General features: G+C 44.3%; 1 pseudogene; it reads right to left on the bottom strand.

Annotated features, from left to right (window-relative positions):
* Positions 1 to 228: 228 nt before the first annotated feature.
* LOC134326132 (leukotriene B4 receptor 1-like) lies at positions 229 to 8,262 on the bottom strand (annotated as a pseudogene).
* Between the last annotated feature and the right edge of the window lie 3,412 nt (positions 8,263 to 11,674).

Raw genomic sequence — 11,674 nt, 5'->3', positions numbered from 1 at the left:
TGGCTATGTACTGTTGCCCATATAGTGTTTTAAAGAAAATGTATCTATTGGTGGCATTCAACCATTTGATAAGTTTGGCCACAAAAGGCCACAACAGAGGCCAAAATATCCGGGCCGCAGGTAAAGAACTCCTGCCGTATATAAACAAATCTGTCAGGAAAATTTTTTTATCCCTAATGGCCGTTTAGCAATCCAGCGTACTCAGTATAGATTGAGGACATGTTGTTTTCATATTTCAGAGCGACAAATCTGCTCCACCCTTTTTCCTTCTTCTCCATAGCTCTTCTTTGTTGATCTGCCACCACTTCGGAATGCTTTTAGCGACAATCGCGAAATGGCAGAACTGTCTGTGTGGCTTGTGGAACGTCGGTGGTGGACGTGTGTTCCGAGTTGGTCCCATCAAAGAGTTTTGCCATGAAGCCAAACCCGGCACGGCGGATATGTGAGCTGCCGGCAAACAGGTAGAGCACAGGGTTTACGCTACTGCGCAGAAATGCAAACGCTGTCACGTTGGGACGAGCAGATTTAGCCGTGGCTAAAAGAGACTCACTCTGCAGCAGCCCAATCACCTACAGAAACAGTCAGAACAGAAACAGATTAAATGTAGTGTAGTGATAATGTAACGGTATGTGGGCTAGACGGACAGGAGGGGCGGACACAAACGCGGAGATGTGTGACAGAAACTATATTTAATAATAATAAAGACAAGACAGGGTTAAACTGACAGAACAGGACTGAACAGGACTAACGGACAGGCGAAACAAAGACTAAACCGGCTAAACAGACTAAACAGGCTAACGGACAGGCTAAACAGGCTAACAGGGCAAACAAACAGGCTAACGGGGCTAAACAGGCTAACGGGGCTAAACCGGCTAACGGGGCAAACAAACAGTCTAACGGGGCTAAACAGGCTAACGGGGCTAAACCGGCTAACGGGGCAAACAAACAGGCTAAACAAAGACTAAACAGGCTAAACAAACTTAGCAGGCTAACAGACAGGCTAAACAAAGTCTAAACAGGCTAAACAGGCTAACGGACAGGCTAAACAAAGACTAAACAGACTTACAGGGCAAACAGGGCAAACAGAGCAAACAGAGCAAACAGAGCAAACAGACAGAGTACCAGGAGCAGAGAAAACAGACGCAAACAGAGTTACCATGAAAATAGTCTCCAACCAGCCTTTCCCTGAGCCTCTCCTAAATAGTAGCAGCTGGGGCTAATTAGCCCGAGCTAACCAATCAGGAGAGGGAGGCTGGCTGGAGACTGGGGAGAGAAGGGCGTGGCACACTGGAGCACAGGATCACCCTGAGGCTCCAAGCGTGACAGTAGGCCCCTCCCCGAAGGCACGACTCCTGGCGTGCCCAAATACAAAAAACAAAAAGGAGGTCCTGGACCTTGAGGGGCAAATTCGAAGTCATTCAAAAAATTCCGAGGCAGGCATGACAAAAGTTCAGAAGCGCCGTCGGTGGGTGCTGATAAAGAACCAGGAGCACCCTCTGGGGGTGCTGACTTGACAGGAGCGCCTTTGGAGACCGGAGTGCCATCAGGGGGCACCGACTCGGGAACAGGAGCGCCATCAGGGGGCGCCAACTCAGGAACAGGAGTGCCGTCGGAGGACACCAACTCAGGAACAGAAGTGCCGTCGGAGGACACCAACTCGGGAACAGAAGTGCCGTCGGAGGACACCAACTCGGGAACAGAAGTGTCGTCGGAGGACACCAACTCGGGAACAGAAGTGCCGTCGGAGGACACCAACTCGGGAACAGAAGTGCCGTCGGGGAACACCAACTCAGGAACAGGAGCGCCATCGGGATGCGCCAACTCAGGAACAGAAGCGCCATCGGGATGCGCCAACTCAGGAACAGGAGCCAGCTGCGTGGAGCCTGGCGAAGAGGCTTCGTGAGTCAGCTGTGTGGAGCCTGGCGAAGAGTCTTCGGGAGTCAGCTGCGTGGAGCCTGGCGAAGAGGCTTCGGGAGTCAGCTGCGAGGACCCTTGAGAAGAAGCATCCGGAGTCAGCTGCGTGGACCCTTGAGAAGAGGCGTCCGGAGTCAGCTGCGTGGACCCTTGAGAAGAGGCGTCCGGAGTCAGCTGCGTGGACCCTTGAGAAGAGGCGTCCGGAGTCAGCTGCGTGGAGCCTGGCGAAGAGTCTTCGGGAGTCAGCTGCGTGGAGCCTGGCGAAGAGGCTTCGGGAGTCAGCTGCGAGGACCCTTGAGAAGAGGCGTCTGGAGTCAGCTGCAAAAACACTGGAGAAACGTCATTAATCAGCTGCACAAATGTTTGAGAATCTCCTTGATTCAGCTGTGAGGACCCTGGAGAGGCGTCCGAAGTCAATTGTGAAAACACTGGAGAAACGTCATTAATCAGCTGCACAAATCCTTGAGAATCTCCTTGATTCAGCTGTGAGGACCCTGGAGAGGTGTCCGAAGTCAATGGTGAAAACACTGGAGAAACGTCATTAATCAGCTGCACAAATCCTTGAGAATCTCCTTGATTCAGCTGTGAGGACCCTGGAGAGGCGTCCGGAATCAGCTGCAAAAACCCTTGAGAAACTTCTTGAAACAGCTGTGAGAACCCTGGAGAGGTGTCCAAAGTCACTTGCGAAAACACTGGAGAAACATTCAGCTGCGTGGACCCTGGAGAGGCGTCCAAAGTCAGCTGCGAAAACACTAGAGAAACATCACTCAGCTGTGAGGACCCTGGAGAGGCGTCCGAAGTCACTTGGGAAAACACTGGAGAAACGTCATTCAGCTGCGAGGACCCTGGAGAGGCGTCCGAAATCAGCTGCGAAAACACTGGAGAAACATCACTCAGCTGTGAGGACCCTGGAGAGGCGTCCGAAGTCAGCTGCGAAAATCCTTGAGAAACTCCTTGAAACATCTGTGAGGACTCTGGAAAGGCGTCCGAAGGTAACTGCGAAAACACTGGAGAAACGTCATTCAGCTGCGAGGACCCTGGAGAGGCGTCCGAAGTCAGCTGCGAAAACACTAGAGAAACATCACTCAGCTGTGAGGACCCTGGAGAGGCGTCCGAAGTCAGCTGCGAAAATCCTTGAGAAACTCCTTGAAACAGCTGTGAGGACCCTGGAGTGGTGTCCAAAGTCATTTGCGAAAACACTGGAGAAACGTCATTCAGCTGCGAAAACACTAGAGAGGCGTCCAAAGTCAGCTGCTTGGACCCTGGATATGCGTCAGAAGCCAGCTGTTTGGACCCTGGAGAACCTGGACTCAGCTGTGAAAACACTGGAGAGGCATCCGAAATCAGCTGCTTGGACCCTGGAGAGGCGTCAAAAGTCAGCTGTTTGGACCCTGGAGAAACTGGACTCAGCTGCGAAAACACTGGAGAGGCGTCCGAAATCAGCTGCTTGGACCCTGGAGAGGCGTCAAAAGTCAGCTGTTTGGACCCTGGAGAAACTGGACTCAGCTGCGAAAACACTGGAGAGGCATCCGAAATCAGCTGCTTGGACCCTGGATATGCGTCAGAAGTCAGCTGTTTGGACCCTGGAGAAACTGGACTTAGCTGCGAAAACACTGGAGAGGCATCCGAAATCAGCTGCTTGGACCCTGGATATGCGTCAGAAGTCAGCTGTTTGGACCCTGGAGAAACTGGACTCAGCTGCGAAAACACTGGAGAGGCGTCCGAAATCAGCTGCTTGGACCCTGGATATGCGTCAGAAGTCAGCTGTTTGGACCCTGGAGAAACTGGACTCAGCTGCGAAAACACTGGAGACGGCGAACAAACAGAAGGACCCCCGGAGCCCTTGGGGTCGAAACAGGAAACAGGACCTAAATAATATTGGCTGGCTCCTAACGTGGACTTGGGACAGTCACGAGCTTTATAAGCGGGCACTGGCTCCTGGACCACATCCGCAGTGGGCACTGGGGAAAATTTAACCTCCCCAGTGGGCACTGGATGCCAGGTATAAGCTGCAGTGGGCACTTTGCTACATGAACATTTGGTTCTCATGAGGCCCTCGAAATCCTTCACCGAGTTCAGCTCAACTCCCGTGTCAGACCAAAGCTGCTTAGCCCACTCACGAGCAGCACCCCTCAGCCGAGACATCATAAATCGAACCTTGTCGATTTCAGTTGGCTGGGGGTCCAGAAGGTTCTGCAGGTAGAGCTGGCTCTGTAGAAGGAAGCCTTCAACCCTATGGTTGCTTCCATCATAAGGAGCCGGCCTACTAAGCGGGAAGACTTGAGGAAACCTCATAGAGCCAAAGTCTGGGAAAGTATAAACCAGTAACATCTCGCCGTGTCCTATACGGGAGACTATTCTGTAACGGTATGTGGGCTAGACGGACAGGAGGGGCGGACACAAACGCGGAGATGTGTGACAGAAACTATATTTAATAATAATAAAGACAAGACAGGGTTAAACTGACAGAACAGGACTAACGGACAGGCGAAACAAAGACTAAACCGGCTAAACAGACTAAACAGGCTAACGGACAGGCTAAACAGGCTAACAGGGCAAACAAACAGGCTAACGGGGCTAAACAGGCTAACGGGGCTAAACCGGCTAACGGGGCAAACAAACAGTCTAACGGGGCTAAACAGGCTAACGGGGCTAAACCGGCTAACGGGGCAAACAAACAGGCTAAACAAAGACTAAACAGGCTAAACAAACTTAGCAGGCTAACAGACAGGCTAAACAAAGTCTAAACAGGCTAACGGACAGGCTAAACAAAGACTAAACAGACTTACAGGGCAAACAGAGCAAACAGGGCAAACAGGGCAAACAGACAGAGTACCAGGAGCAGAGAAAACAGACGCAAACAGAGTTACCATGAAAATAGTCTCCAACCAGCCTTTCCCTGAGCCTCTCCTAAATAGTAGCAGCTGGGGCTAATTAGCCCGAGCTAACCAATCAGGAGAGGGAGGCTGGCTGGAGACTGGGGAGAGAAGGGCGTGGCACACTGGAGCACAGGATCACCCTGAGGCTCCAAGCGTGACAGATAAACAGATTTACCTGACAAAAGTACAAGGAAAAGATTATTAATGTTTTTACTGACCAACTTCATTATATTTTGTAAATTGTATTTTGCAAATTCTGAATTTGATACCTCCAACACACTCAAAAAGTTGTTCATTACACTTTTTAATGGAACTAAGGATGTTAATTATTCAGCTGCTCTACAGTCTGTGGTGTCTGTTGTCTGAATCTGACTGATGGGCCGTACGTTTTTAATAAAAGACATTTCTTGACTGCTGGCAGGCCAGTCAAGCACCTCACTCTGTGTCTTTGTAAAATTCCAATGTACACCTCCGCATCAATGGTACCTTCATACATTTGCACATGCCGTGGGCACTGATGCATGCCTATACCATGACAAATGTTTGCTTTTGCACCTTTCTAGATAGGTTTCAATAATCCTTTTTCTCTTTGGCATGGAGAACTCAATGTTTCTTCATGCAGGAGTGGACTGTGTTAATTGACAACAGTTTTCCATGACTGTTTTTCATGCAGTGCCGCCTGAGGGCTTGAAGGTCACACACATTCGACAGTGATTTCCGGCCTTATCTTACATGGGCTGACATGTCTCCAGCATCTCTGAATCTTTTTACAATATTATGCATAGTGGATGGTGAAAGACTGTATATGAAGCCAAGTTTGAAATGGGTGAAAACTTGTTAACCTCTCAAACTGCAACACTTGTAATATAGGCCAGCTTTATTAGCTATCTAAAGTTTACAACACAATGTACAACATGGGCAGTCATGTTAAAGCCTGGATGAGATGGTGTAAGCATATTTTATGTTCATGGCTCTCACTCTTTTAAGGTGCAAATCTAGCTTAATGCAATGGCACTGGTTGGCGAACAAGGCCAGTTGTCGACAAGCTAAGTAAAAATTTGTGTGTGTGTGTATGTGAGTGTTCAATTGCAAATGCAATGGCAGATTGGATTGCGATAAGTCATAGCTAATTGCTAACTGATGCACATTGAACGATTATATCTGTTTCCCATGTTCACCATGGCAGAGATGTTCATTACAAGTGTATAGTCGAACTGCAGCAAAGTTTTGCAAGAAGTACCAACATTGCTTACCTTGGTTTTCAGTATTCTTTTAGAAAGTTTTCCTGATTGTACAATAGTAAAGTGAAAGTAATCGTACCTGTATGACGTTAATTAAGTGGTAGGGCAGCCAGAAGACAGTGAATGCTATGATGATGATAAGAATGAGAAGGTTGGCATTTACACGTGCTTGAAACATGGCACTGCGTAACCGGCAAATAACAGAGGTGTAGCAAAAAATTATAAAGCTGAAGGGGATCAGAAAGCCCAGTATCGTCTCTGTGAGGTACTGGAAGACGACATGTCCATCCCAGTCCCAGTGGTATTGAGAACAGAGATACACCGATATATTTGGATTGATCGGTTGTGCGCTGTTGAGATGGATAGAAACACAAATTACAAATGATTAGTTGAGTTCAACAGTTTATCCATGCTTAGAAGCAACATGCATGTCATGGCAGAATATCAATTTGGCTTTTTTCATTGATTAAATTATTTAAACCCATGCCTTCTTTGTTTAAGCACTAAGTTTGTTCATGTGTTTATTGTGGATTGTTTAATTAAATTTACTCCCAGCACAAGGTAATAAATTCAGGTATACTGTGTAGTCCAGGAACAAAACACAGGTGTTACTGTCCTCTGTCTGGAGAGCAAGAACAGAGCACTTGACTTAAATCTTGAATAGGTTAATCTTAATGAAAAATCTTAAAATAAAATAAAAAATTATGAAATCGCTAATTATAGGTCAGTAAGGCTAAAGTACTGAAGCTGTTGGTTTAATAATATTCCACATGGATGTTTCTCAAAATTATGTTAACTTACCAAATTGGCTTGTTTGTAGCAATACTGTAGCAATATTCTTTCTCTGTTTACTGACACTTTGCGTGGGATATATTTTTTTACAATCACCACACTTCACATTAAAGGTGTGGTGATATTTCCGATAGCAGCTTTATGTGGGTAACAGCTCAGATAACGATCATGTTTCTAGTAACCTGACTCAGCTTAAGAAGAAATCAAGCTAACTACTAATCATGTTTCTTATGCAGGTACATTTAATCACATTTTGTAATTGTTTTTAAGTTGGCAACATTGTCTAGTGTTTTGTATTATGTTTCATACTTGTAATACTTCAGTAATATTTACACTATTTCACTCCTACTTAAGTTTTTCAAACTTGCAAACTTGAATACTAATTGCTCTCTACCAGTCGTGCCAAAGCCCTGTGGTAGCTTCATGCAGTTTCACCAAGATGAAAAGTATTATTTAGTGCATTAGCCTGTTTTGGAAACAGATCAATAAAAAGACTGTTGTTGTAAATTGGCTCAGAAGCTGTGTGTACATAGTACCTGTAATTGCCATGTACTTGTACTTTGTACCAAACTACTTGTCAAAGATGTGCAGTTATAGACAGTAAATGGCCACTTGTGGCCAAATCAGTAATTCAACAGTTCTATATCTCGTGTACCAGTAGGTTCATTCTAATGTCTTTAGTGCAAATCAACAATAAGATTAAAATTGATCATCATGCATATTTTTTATGAATTAATCTTTAACTGCTTCAATATGAGAGTCTGAAAACACTGGATGTCCATTTCACTGACATTAATGGTCAATTTGGTGGAAGGAACCTGCCCACATAGACACAAGGAGAACATGCCAGACCTCTTATGGAGAGTCACAAGGTTGGTGCACCGGTCCCCAGGACCCATACCATAATGCATTATTTTTTTAACATGTGACCAATATACAGATAATACAAACCTGCGGTAGAAGGGCATGGGCAGCGCCATGAGAAAGGACATGATCCAGACCCCCAGCATGACTTTGTAGAGGTTTTTGGTGTTCCTCAGCCTCTGTGACAGAAAGGGATTGCTGACAGCCAGCCAGCGGTCCATGCTCATAACACAGATCAGATAAAAAGAGACGTACATGTTGACACAGCAGAGATAGTGCACGGCCTTACACATCCCAGCCCCGAACTCCCAGCCCTTTCCACCAACCAGATAGCGCATGAAAAGGGGGGCACTCAGGAGTACAAAAGCATCAGCCACTGCAAGATTCAGGACCAGGAGACATGTAACAGAGCGGCGCTGGACACGACATAGTACCGTCCACACCACAAACAAATTCCCTGGAAAACCGAGGATGAAGGCTACAAGCAGGATTCTTAACCCAATCTGAGCGGACAGTGAGAGTGGCTTGGAGAAAGCAGTGGTGGCGAGGGTTGTAATGTTTACGCTTCCCATATCACCAGATTCTCGTAAGATGTGTTAGTGACTTGCCATAAGCTAAAAATGAAAAAAAGAGAAAACTGTTAATATATACCAGACATATACCAGAACTCATTCTTTTATTCAATGTCTTATCTCTAGTAGCCACTTAATTCTGGTCAGGATTGGGTGAAACCAGAGTCTTTCTGAACAGGGTGCCAGTTTATCACAAGGCAACAAACTCACCTATTTACACTTCTATTTAGTAATCAGTATTTTTGTTTTTGGAGTGTAGAAGGTAATTAGTATACAGCGGGGGAAATAAGTATTGAACACATTAAAATTTTTCTCAGTAAATATATTTCTGATGGGGTTATTGACATAACATTTTCACAGGATGTCGGTAACAACCCAAATAATCAACACATACAAAGAAATCATAACAAATAAATCCATAAATTAAGTTATGTTTAATAAAGTGGAATGACACAGGGAAAAAGTATTGAACACACTTACTGAAATTTCTTTTCATACACAGAAAAAGCCTTTGTTGGTAATGACAGCTTTAAGATGCCTTCTGTATGGAGAAACTAGTTGCATGTATTGTTCAGGTGTATTTTTGGCCCATTCTTCCAGACAAATCTTGAAGGTTCAGGCGGCCTCTTCTGTGAACTCTGATCTTCAGTTCTTTCCATAGATTTTCAATTAGATTCAAGTCGGGTGATTGACTGGGACATCCTAGGAGCTTTATTTTCTTTCTCCGAAACCATTTAAGAGTTTCCCTGGCTGTGTGTTTGGGATCATTGTCTAGTTGAAATGTCCACCCTCGTTTCATCTTCAGCATCCTGGTACATGGCACCAGATTCTTATCTGGAATGTCTCGGTACATTTCTCCATTCATCCTTTCTTCAATTAAATGAAGTCTGCCAGTACCACATGCTGAGAAACAGCCCCTTACCATGATCTTCCCACCTCCAAACTTCACTGTTGGTATGGTGTTTTTGGGGTAATGTGCAGTTCTATTTGCCCTCCAAACATGGTGTGTGCTATGACACCCAAAGAGTTTAATTTTGGTCTTATTTGACCAGACTATATTCTCCCAGTATTTTATAGGCTTGCCCACATGTTGTGCAGCAAACTTTAAACAAGCTTTTTCTACAGCAATGGAGTCTTGCACGGTGAGCATGCATAGAGGCCATGGTGGTTAAGTGCTTTACTCATTGCTTCCTTGTAACAAGAGTATCTGCTAATTCCAGCTAATTCCAGCTCTCCGCAAGTGGTCCTTGGCTCTTGGACAACTCTTCTGATTATTCTTTTAACTCCTCTGTCAGAAATATTGCAAGGAGCATCTGGTCATAGTTTATGGTACAATTATGTTCTTTCTGCTTCTGAGTAATGGTTCCAATGGTGCTTACTCGAATATGTCTGTAACCAATACCATCAGTTTTGCAACAATAAGATTGCGAAGGTCTTGAGAGAGCTCTTTGCTTTTACCCATCACGAGATGCTTCTTGTGTGACAACTTAGTGATAAAAAATGTTTATATAGGCCAACAATTAGGACTAAACCAGCTGATATTAATTTGCACTGATAGGGGCAGGATTGCTTTTTAAATATGGACAGATTTCAGCTGGTGTTTTGGCTTTCCATGCCTTTTTGCACCTCCTTTTCATCATGTGTTCAATACTTTTTCCCTGTGTCATTTCACTTTATTACACATAACTTAATTTTTGGACAAATTTGTTATGATTTCTTTGTATGTGTGAAATATTTCGGTTGTTACCGACATCCGGTGAAAATTTCATGTCAATAACCCCATCGGCAATATATTTCCTGAGAAAAATGTTAATGTGTTCAATACTTATTTCCCTCGCTGTACCTACTAATATACAGTAGTATACCTAACCTAGTATACCTTTAATGGATCATTTGCAATCCTAGCAATCCCATGGCAATCGGTTAGTGAAAATGTGCAAGAAATTGAAGTGTAAAGCAGCTAAAAACACGACTCTGGTAACTGAGTTTGGAAAACTCCCAACCTATGGATCCGGAGGGGGGGTCTAAATACGGATGAGTCACTGGATGTTCTAGGTTTACATTTAAATATTAAGGTAGGCTAAGCTGTGTATTGTAGCTTCTATTTATTGTACCATTACATTTACAAGTGTAATTTAATGACCTTAAGGATTTTCTTTAAAAATCCATGAAATCTGTGGTTTTTAAAAATTACATTGCTGTTTCTGCCTCTCATCCATCCCTGCCAGAATAGGGCGATTGTGTGCATCATCCCAGGCTCAGGTTTCCCATTAAAAGTAAGTCACGTTTACCCCTCCCTCCCTAAATGACACCTTATGGTGTGTGCGCGTGTGTGTTAGCAGTCCGAGGGAGGCAGAGTGTAAATTTTTTAATACATTTTAGACTGGGGTGACTTGAGATTTTGCATACTTTTAAAGGGTGCCGTGACTGAAAAAAGGTTGAGAAACACTGCTCTAGTCCATGGAACAGTTTAACACTGACTGTACCACCGTGTGTCACCATATACAGCCAATTAACATTGTGACGAAAACTGTATGCAATAAACATGCTGACCAGAGGTGGTGCCACCCCAGAACTGAAGCAAGCAAGCAGGTGCCCTGCTTGTCTTTTCGATTTTTTTTTAATGGAACTAGTAGAATTAGTTTATTAATTGTTTATGCCATTAGCAAACCCAAATCTCTGATTTTTTTTGTAAAAACTGTATTGCCTACAAATCTAAATGCCTCAGCCAGTCTTAGCCAGTTAGTGAAAAGGGCAATTTAATTGTATTAGATAGCTGTTGTGCCTGCTGGTCTGTACTCTGACTTTCACTGCACGGAAAACTGCATTGCTGTATCCTGGTAGGTATACGATCTATTTTAAATTGGTCATCGTGTGAGTTGATCATTTTAAGTGTTGTGTATTTTATAGGTCCTTTAGCCTGGATCGTGCTGGCTCAGTTCCAGTTTCCTGAGTGCTGCTGTTTTGCCTGACTGACTGTTTTGCCTAAAGAACTGTTTTGCCTAAAGAACTGTTTTGCCTGAGCGACTGTTTTGTCTGGATTGCTGTTTTGTCTAAACTGTTTGGTCGGACTTTGTCATTTTGTCTACATTGCTGTTTCATCTGAGTCGTATTTTGAGTTATTGTTTTGTATAAATACATTTTGTTTATATGATTGTTTTTATTTATTTTGATTTGTGGTTTATTCTATTGGAGTATTGTGGTTTGTGTATTTTCTATTTTTGTCTTTTGTTGGTGTGGTGTAAGGGGGCTGCAAGAGACTAGAGACCCTGTGCTTACCTCATTGTGTGAGAAGCAAGAGAGATAAGTGTCCTTTGCCTCTTGAGCTATTAATTATCATTGGCCCCCCTTCACCACCTGTTTTATAATTATTTGTTTTTCTTTTTCCTCTGGTTGGACAGGAACTGTGGGC

This window comes from Trichomycterus rosablanca, chromosome 14 (genome assembly GCF_030014385.1).
Source record: "Trichomycterus rosablanca isolate fTriRos1 chromosome 14, fTriRos1.hap1, whole genome shotgun sequence".
Classification (NCBI taxonomy): domain Eukaryota; kingdom Metazoa; phylum Chordata; class Actinopteri; order Siluriformes; family Trichomycteridae; genus Trichomycterus; species Trichomycterus rosablanca.
Note: the sequence above shows the minus strand (reverse complement) of the source record. Positions and strands in the feature narration are given on the sequence as shown.